This window comes from Lagopus muta, chromosome 3 (genome assembly GCF_023343835.1).
Source record: "Lagopus muta isolate bLagMut1 chromosome 3, bLagMut1 primary, whole genome shotgun sequence".
In the NCBI taxonomy this organism is placed as follows: Eukaryota; Metazoa; Chordata; class Aves; order Galliformes; family Phasianidae; genus Lagopus; species Lagopus muta.
In genome coordinates, this window is record NC_064435.1 from 73,040,535 (window position 1) to 73,049,804 (window position 9,270).

The window sequence follows — 9,270 nt, forward strand, 5'->3', positions numbered from 1 at the left end:
GACTTTCATCACATTCTTAATCTTAATAGACTAGTGAGATTTACTGCCTTTCATTAATTAGCAGGATTGGTTTTGTTTTTAATTTTTTGTTGTTGTTGTTGTTTATTTTGTTTTGTTTTGGGGGTTCTGTGTGTCTGCTCATTGGATTAGATGATATCTGGCACAGCTGCCCAGAGAAGCTGTGGTACCCCATCCCTGGAGGTACTCAAGGCCAGGTTGCATGGGGTCCTGGGCAGCCTGACTCGGTGAGTTGCAGCCCTGCCCAGTGCAGCAGAGGTTGGAACAAGGCAGTCTTTTAAGGTCCCTTACTACCTAAGCCTGTCTATAATTCTTTGATCTCCAGAGAAATCAACAACACTTACGATTCCATGATTCTGTAATTCAGTTTTTTTATTTGTTGGTGGGATTTTTACACCAAACTTTGTGCTAAGGACCTTATTTTACCCTAGCTACCATTATGGAATCTAGTTTTCTCTTTCACTGAGTTGATACACTTGAACTATTGCCATGCTACCTTGCTCTTTAATTATTTTGTTAATATGTCTGGCATTACCCTGAACATATGTCTTGGGAGAAGGAGGGTTAATGTTGTCTTTAAATTGTTAAAATTAACTGAAGAGAAAATACGTTCTTCTTAATCATTTAAACTGCCAAAATTTATAAAGAAGACAAAAGTAAAAAGATAAAGGAAAAAGACGTTATTTTTCACCTAGTCAGACTTTGTTATGTAGTTTATTATAACTATGATGGGTTTTGCTAACATTTGTTTACATGTATTTTGCCTGCAGATTTTTACAACTCCCTTTTTCCTTACTGAAGAGAAGGAGAAATTTCAGAAACTCTGATCTTTGAAGTGGTAAGAGCTAAAATAAATCACTACTTCATTCTGCTACATAAGTTAGTTGCATATTTTTGGTAGAACTAATATTGTGTGATTTTATCAATCCAGTTGTAACACTTCGAAATGCTAACAATTTGAAGGATCAAGGAAAATTAAAGCCTTTTATTAATAAAAATTTTTCAGGAGATAACTTCTACTGAGTGAAAACCACAGCAAAACATGTTCTGCAACTTGAATTGCTCTTTAATTGTGAATGCAAATCTCCTCATCATGTAACACACTCTTGTAAAATGATTGCAGAGATTACAAACCTTTGATATTTGCCTTACACCCCATTTTTCAGGAGTTGAGTTTTTTATTTTCTTTTTTCTTTCTTTTTTCTGTAATAAGCGTATGAGAGCTGGTAGGTCAGGGCCTGTACCAGTGATTGAGTACTTGGTGAAGGAGCGTAGCCAGCCCTGGGAGACCAAGTGGAAACAGTTCACTTGCACAACCCCACTAGCCTCATGTAAGGTCTAAAAGCCACAAGGCATGCCTCTCTACTTGAAGACTACATCTTTTACAGTGTTTGTTGAGCCCTGATCCTTGGAAAGGATCCCTAATTTATTACCAGATTGTGATAGCTTCCTTTCTTGGATTTTAAAGCAACTATATCTGTTGCTTTCTATTCTTACAATAACAGTGTAATTTCATCTTCTGGTCTGCTCTCTCCGAAGATGTCAAACAGGTTTTAGCTGGACCAATTTTTGTCAAAAGAAAATTTTCAGGTAGAAAATCAAGATACTTAATTTGTGGAATTTTTTTGAACAGTGAATTTCTATATAACATATATTCTTCTTTCTATTTTACAGTGCAATCTGTCTGGAGTTCCATTAAGAGTATTGCAAGCATATTTCACATAGTCAGCACTTCTGAGGCCAGTGCTATAGTGTCATGCCCAGTTCTGAGCTCCTCAGAGATGTAGTATATCCAAGAGAGTAGTGTCAAGTCTCAGTAATTAAGGGAGTGCAGTACCTCACCTGTGAGGAAATGGCAAGAGATCTTGGACTGGAGAAGAAAAGGTTCAGGGGGATCTTATTGATTATATGCATACCTGCATGTATGATGGTGCAAAGAATGCAGAAGAAGGTGCTTTTCAGTGGTTCTCAGTGATAGGGCAAGAGGCAGTGGGCACAAACTGAATGCAGAAGATGCTATCTTAACATAAGGAAGCACTTCTAGTGTGAGGATGACTGATCTGTAGTACAGATTACCTTAAGAGGTATAAATATTTCCTTCCACGTAGGCATTCTAAACCAATCTTAACATGGCCTTTGCCAATCTGCTCCAAGTGTCTGAGAGGCAGGCTTGGAGATGATGACATCCAGAGATTCCTAACAACATCAACTATTCTGTGATTTAATGATTTTAATACCTGGGAAACAGAACATTATAATTTTTGTTTTCAACTGTATCCACCATTGCAAAAAATAAAAATTAAGAAAAAAATATATATGAAAAAAAAAACCTTTAATATCATTTCCTTTCCCATTCAATTTTTGAAAACTTGGGAGTGGTAAACTTTTGGGGATTGGAGGGAGGAGAGAAAGATTTTTCTTTGTCTCTCTTTTTTTTTTTTCTTTAGTTGCTCTTCTACCATGTAAGAAACTATTAAACACCTAATTGATAAAGGAAGTGAAATGACCAAGAAAAAGTAAAATTATACTAGAAAGTTTGAAGGAATCCCTATGCTTCATTTATTGCAATGGCAAAGAACTAAAGAGTGCAGGAACTATAAAGAGACTTTAAATTATGTAGAAATACATCCATCGACAGAGAAGCTCTTTTGTAAGATATTCAATTCTTTCTTCCTCTAATTCATCATTTACAATTAATCATTATAATAGTTCTGAATGTTGAAAGCCTTCATATCTTGTAGATGTGTGCTCCATGATGTGTTCTAAAGATTTTTTAGCCCCTGGTTAATGTGTTTGTACTTGTTCAATTAAAAGGTAACTGTCAAAATCTTCATTTCCATTTCCAAGGTCTGAGTGTTAGTCCTTTATCTAAACAAGTCTGGAGCACTTTAAATGTGTATTTGATTTACTCTGCTTTTTTAGGTGTAGTTTTGATGAGGCACAAGATATAGTTTATATCAGAGAAATATGGAGTGTATCAATAGAAGTAAGTAGGCTTATCTCAGATTTACTATCAAAATAAAGATATTTCTAATTAAAAATAATGTTTAATTTATTAACCTGAAAACTGAGGAAGAGTTTGGAATGTGTTGTATTTTGGTGAGGAAGTATTTATTTGTTTAAAGTAGTATTTCTTTTTTTTTTTTCATATTGCTACATGATTCTAATAGTGAAGTTTTGATGAAATTTCTGCTGCAGTTCTCTTACTGTGAGACCATTTTTACTGTTTCATCAACTCTGTCTGAATTGCATTGTCATCATTTTTTTAATAGGTGGGTGCTTTTCTGAAGAAGCTAAGAAACAATCTCTAAATTACGGTCGAAAACCCAAGTAAGGACGTATAGGTCAGTCTGCACTTTCAGCTCTTTGTTTCTTCAAGTGTAAAACTATTGGCATCCTTTTTAAAAACCTTTAAAATGCTGTGTAATCAAGAGAAAGCCAGATTTGACCTTCATCTCTGGGTGACACAGTGAATGTGGAGATCATGTAACTGGAAAGCTAATGAGGACAGAGATATCTAGTTGGACTCTCCCTGCGGTTTCTGGTATCTCTGGGTAGTTTTCATATTGTATGTGAAATGAATTAAGCTTACTCCATTCATACCTGTATATGGTTTCCAAGATCAAATATTAGCAGTTTAAACCTATATTTGGTTAACAAAGAAATAAACATATAAAATAACTTATGCTTTAAATCCAAAAGAGAGAACAGTGTCAAAAGTGTCTGTAGTACTCTAAATTGTTGTAGTTATTCCATAGAAAATGGCTGAATGCAAAATTAGCTTAGTGGCCAGAGATTCACATATACATAGCTGGAAAGCATAGCACTACACTGAACAATTACAGCATAACAGGAATTCAGGACAGAGTTAGAATGATAACTCATTGTTGTATTTACAGTGTAGCTCAAAATAATGTTTAATGCTCATTCTACGAAAAAATGTATTTTTTGAAATACATTTGAAAGATATTGGTCACATTCTGATTTAAAACAACAATGGTGTTGCAAATCAGAGTATCTTTACCAGTTTATAGAACTTTATCAGTGAACACCAGGTCTGCAGGAGAGTCTTCATCTGTAAAACCATTTGATCTGCTGGATAGCTGATCTACAGAAAAGAAGATTGATACTAGTATTGCACCCAGAAGTTGGTGGTACACAATACTATCAGGAAGAGTACTAGAAACTTTGAAATTGAGACCATTATAGGAATACTGTATTTCTAACTACTTCTCTGTAGGCTGTTGAAATAAATTAAACACCTTCATTGACAAATATACGGTATCAGACAGCCCCAGCAAATACAAAGCTGTAACAGTGACACGGGGAATAATTAATTTGGGAATTATCAAGTACTGTATTGAGTGCTAAACAATGATTAGAAGCTAATGTAGAAAGTAGAGCTTAATGTACATTCCTAGCTGTATTTCTATAAACAGCAATGATCTACAGAATTGTATTTTAAATGATGCACTGAACTATTTTACAGCATTAGCCAAATTAATTTTAAGTCAGAAACTTTCTAAATTCAGGTTGTATAGGAACCATCTTGAACCAGTGATTGAGCACTTGGTGAAGGGGAGTAGCCATTCCTGAGAACACAGATGGAAACAATCCACCTGTGTGACTGGAAGGGGTGGACCCTGGATCCACTTCTCCCTAACCTTATTTAGGGGCTGGTGTCTGCAAGGGAAGCATCTCTATTTGAAGATTCTCTTCTTCAGAGTGTTTGGTGAGCTCTGATCCTTGGAAAGGAGTGAGCAATTCTTTCTTTATTACTGGATTGTTACTGCTGCCTTCCTTGGGTGATCCAAAACTATTTTAGAGCATTTATTTTGCTGTTACCTCTCCTTACGCAAGGGAAAGTACATGAATTAGCAGTAGCAATGTGAAGGTCTAGTGAAGATAAATTGGATAGTTGGTCAGTATGAACCAGATTAGATTTAAGATTAAGTAGAGCTATAATTGGCTATTGAATGTAACATTAATTCAGAAGATCTTTTTTAATACATAGGAGTTGATAAGAGTATATGGATCTTTAAGAGAATATGGTGAAATGTGGTTCCTTACTGAATGTAATACTGTTTTTACAGTGCCATTAAGTAGGCAATAATGATGAGCCATAAGGCTTCACAGTGCTCTATAAAATAAACAAGATTATCTGTGGTAAAGAGCTTGCTGTTTAGTTTGAAGGTGGGAGAGGAATATTAGCTACATTGTTCTACATGTTTAATGTGTAATTTTTATTGGATATCTACATAAAAACACATAGAAGTATGTGTTAAGTATAACGTATGACCCACTTTGAGGGAAAGAAAGTTATATTCTTCCTCTCACTCAGGTTGCATTGTACGAGAGAGAAATAAACACTTTACATCGGTAATAGATAATGATAGGACAAGAGGGATTTAGATCAGATGTTGAGGAAATTTTTCACTGGGAGGGTGATGAAGCGCTAGAACAGGCTGCTTAGAGAAGCAGTATGTGCTCCATCCCTGGAGGCATTCAAGGCCAGCTTGGGCAGCCTGACCAGTGGGTGGCAGCCCTGTCCATGGCACAGAGTTGGGGTTGAGTGGGCTTTAAGATCCCTTTCAACCCATGCCATTCAATGAGTCTATACAATGGGTAACAAAGATAGAAGCATGAACTTTGTACCTGTCTCCAGCCACTAAATATGTAAGTATACATAATATACTTGATTATTCAAGAGGTTGTTTCTAAACTTAATAATTCTATGATTCTGTTCTACAAATGTAATACAACCACTCACTGTGTAGATGAGTAACATAACCCAAAAGGAAAAAAAAAAAAAAGTTTGTTTTGATTTAGGCTAATCTTCTAAGGGAAAAGTTCAAACTGTTCCTTTTCAAGGCATGATCATTTAGCAGTGCTGAACAGGCACTTGGGGAGAAGGAAGATTGATTTTGGATGTGAGATACTTTTGAAATCCTACCCTTCTGAATGGATATGCAGTTATGAAGCATAGTCAGCAGTTATGAAATTTGTATTTAGATGAGCATGAAAGATATTTTTCACCTTTTTCCAGTCTTCTTTCAAGAAGTAATGTTTCTTTGTGAGACTACTTAATGTCAGATTTACAATGGCTTTAAATTGTATTTTTATTTAATTACTGAAGCCATCACATAAACCTGCAAATACATTAAGAGCATTGTGGGAGTTCTAATTAATGTATAAGAGTTGCATACGTTTTAGTATTCAGTGTAAATGAATTGAATTCTTCAGGAGATAAAATGTTAATGCTGTTGGCAGTATACACTCAGCAAAAGCTTCGGAAAGCCCACACGCTTTGTTATAAGAAGTATTATTTTAAGTTAAAGGAGATGTGGGATATTATTTTTGATGCTCTCTGATAATGATTTCCCTGATTTCAAAGCGATTCTTTTTCCTTTGGCTTTTCACAGGCAGATCATGAAGTATCTTAATGCAAGACTGGATTGAGCCTTTAATGCCTCCTGCCAGAGGAGATGGAGAATGATCCAGCTGGAAACCAGTTTGCAGCTTAGTCTGGATAGAGAAGGAAGGAAAAAAAAATCAATACAAAATTATCAGACAACAACTTTTGCCCTGCTTCCAAAACTGTTGAGACAGAGAACTATACATAAAATTTATACACTGTCTTTTTTTTGTGCAGTTGAACATCACCTACAGGGCGGCTTCAGAAGCCACAGCTTATTGCAGGAACAGCAACAGCAAAAAAGATTGAAAGTAATTTTATTACTTTATATTATTCTGCAATACAATTTAACAAAATAAACCTGTTAGGGAAGAAGCTTATTGTGCATATTGCATAACAAAATGAAGCCAGAGTTTCTATTGAATCTGCAAATAATTTACCTGGAATTTCTGTTCCTTTGCAAAGTAATTCTTTTCATTTTGGAAAAAAAAAAAAGTATGTGATCCATTACAAGAAGTACAGTAAAGCAAAGATATTTTTTCTGTACAAGCAGAGATTACTATTTTATACCTTCAAGCTTCTACCACTCGTAGAGGCAAGCTGTGAGGAGCTACAGATCACTTGTGTAACGAAATCTGAGCTCAGCAGGAAGAATGTGTCATTCAGAAAAGCAAACTCTTACTTTGTCCTCAAGAACGGTAGGACTGCATCACAACAGCATTTACAACTGCAAAATTTGGAAGACGTTATTTAATTCACTAGGGACTGTAGGTGGAGCAGCAAGACTGCACCACTTGCATGTTTACCAGGTGACTATAACTCAGAACACATTGGTTATAATTTGAACAGTAAGTTCACTCTCTGATGTGTCCAAAGACTTAAAAACAAGCACTTGCTCAGTTACTGAGAGCATTTCCATTGGCATTAGGACCATGAATCATGTAGTAGCCTGCATCCTTAATTGTTTCAGCTAATAAGGAACCACAGGCCTAGATTTTTATTTATATTTTTACTACTGTCATTTATGCATAAGATCTTGCAGTAGGCCTTTTTTTTTGTTTTTCTAGGCAGTCAGTGAGATCCTACCACTCTGTCCAAGACCAGGATATGTCTTTTCACAATGACATCTCCTCTAAAATATCCTGTCCCTTTGAAACAAAAGTGTTTGGAACAAAAACAGAAGATAAAGTGGCCAACTTTATGTGAATACATTTGTGAATCTCTACTTCCTAAAGGGGTAAAAGAGCAACAAATCAGAGTTTCTCTGGCACCGTAACACCAAGGTCAGTGATGCAGCTGATGCAGTGGAAGGAAAGGATGCTATTTAGAGGGACCTCAGCAGACTCGAAAGGTGAGCCTGTGTGAATCTAATGAGGTTCAGTACAGGAAAGTGCAAGGTTTTGTACTTGGGCTGGAGGAATCCCAGGCATACTTATAGACCGGAAGGAGCAGTCCTTGAGAGTAGCCTTGCAGAGGAGGACCTGGGGGTCCTGATGGATGAAAAACTTAACATGAGCCAGCAGTGTGCTCTTGCAGCTGGGAAAGCAAATGGTATCCTGGGATCCATCAGAAGAGGGGTAGCCAGCAGGGACAGGGAGACAGTTAGCCTTCTCTACTCTGCCCTTGTGAGGCCCCATCTGGAGTACTGTGTCCAGGTCTGGAGCCCCCAATATTGGAGCTGTTGGAGAGGGTCCAGAGGAGGGCCACAGAGATGATCAGCAAGCTGAAGCACCTCCAGTATGAAGAGGCTGAGGGAGTTGAGCTTGTTCAGCCTGAAGAAAAGAAGGCTGCGGGGTGACCTTATTGCAGCCTTTCAATACCCCAAGGGAGCCTATAAACAAGAGAGGAATCAACTCTTTGAAAGGGTAGAGAACAGCAGGACAAGGGGAAATGATTTTAAGTTGAGGGAAGGAAGATCTAGCTTGGATGTCGGGGATATTCTTACAGAGAGTGGTGAGGTGCTGGAAAAGGCTGCCCAGAGAGGCTGTGATTGCCCCGTCTCTGGAGGTGTTTAAGTCCAGGTTGGACGGGGCTCTGAGCAGCCTGGTCTAATATCAAATGTGGAGGTTTCAGCTGGTGAAATGAAGCTATGTGGAGAACCAAGGTATTTTATGTGTTGACTTACTTGTTAAACATAACACTAAGACTTTACTGAATGCTCAGAAATAGAACACTTTGTCAAGAAGCTAAAACCATTCCACATTTGTGCAAAATATCAGAAAGTTCACAATGGTATTCTAAATTAACCTGTTACCTTCTCCAATTAAGGCAAAAATCAACTACAGATATATAAGTATGTTACAATGTTCAGGTTAAGTAAGTACAAGATTTTAAACATTTGGAACTGGATAATCATTAGTGGGAGTGAAAGGGAACTTGCTGCCCTAATAAGGTGAACACTAAATTCAGATCAGGTTCTTTAGGGTTTCATTCAACTGGACGTTGGTTTCTTTCCTTATTTTTATAAAACTGAAAAGCAATTTTAATTATGAAGACTTTATTACTTTAAATTGCAGTGTCCTCTGGTGTCATCAAATTTAACTAGCAAACTAAAACTTCAGAACATCACAAATGAAACTGAATGGTCCCTCTGTGAAATGGAATTTGCTTTCACAGCTGTTTTCTTTTTAGTGTGCTTCTAGGGGAAAAAAATTTAAAAAATTAAAAAAAAAAAAGAGAAAAGGAAAAGAAAAGAAAGAAAAGGAAATGAAAAAAAGAGAGAAAGGGTAGGAAGGGAAAAAAAAAAAACCTCAAGAAGCCACAGAGAAATTAGGAGTTGCTATATGAAAACTACTTCATAAAAAGACCATCTCAGTTAAGTAATATGGTCTGTTTGG

General features: G+C 36.6%; 1 long non-coding RNA gene across 1 annotated transcript; it reads left to right on the plus strand.

The window, feature by feature from the left end:
- The first annotated feature begins 795 nt into the window (after nucleotides 1-795).
- Nucleotides 796-9,015, plus strand: LOC125690685 (uncharacterized). Its single transcript, XR_007375739.1, has 3 exons — nucleotides 796-856; nucleotides 3,291-3,362; nucleotides 6,441-9,015. It is a non-coding gene; the product is annotated as an uncharacterized LOC125690685 (long non-coding RNA).
- Nucleotides 9,016-9,270: the final 255 nt, after the last annotated feature.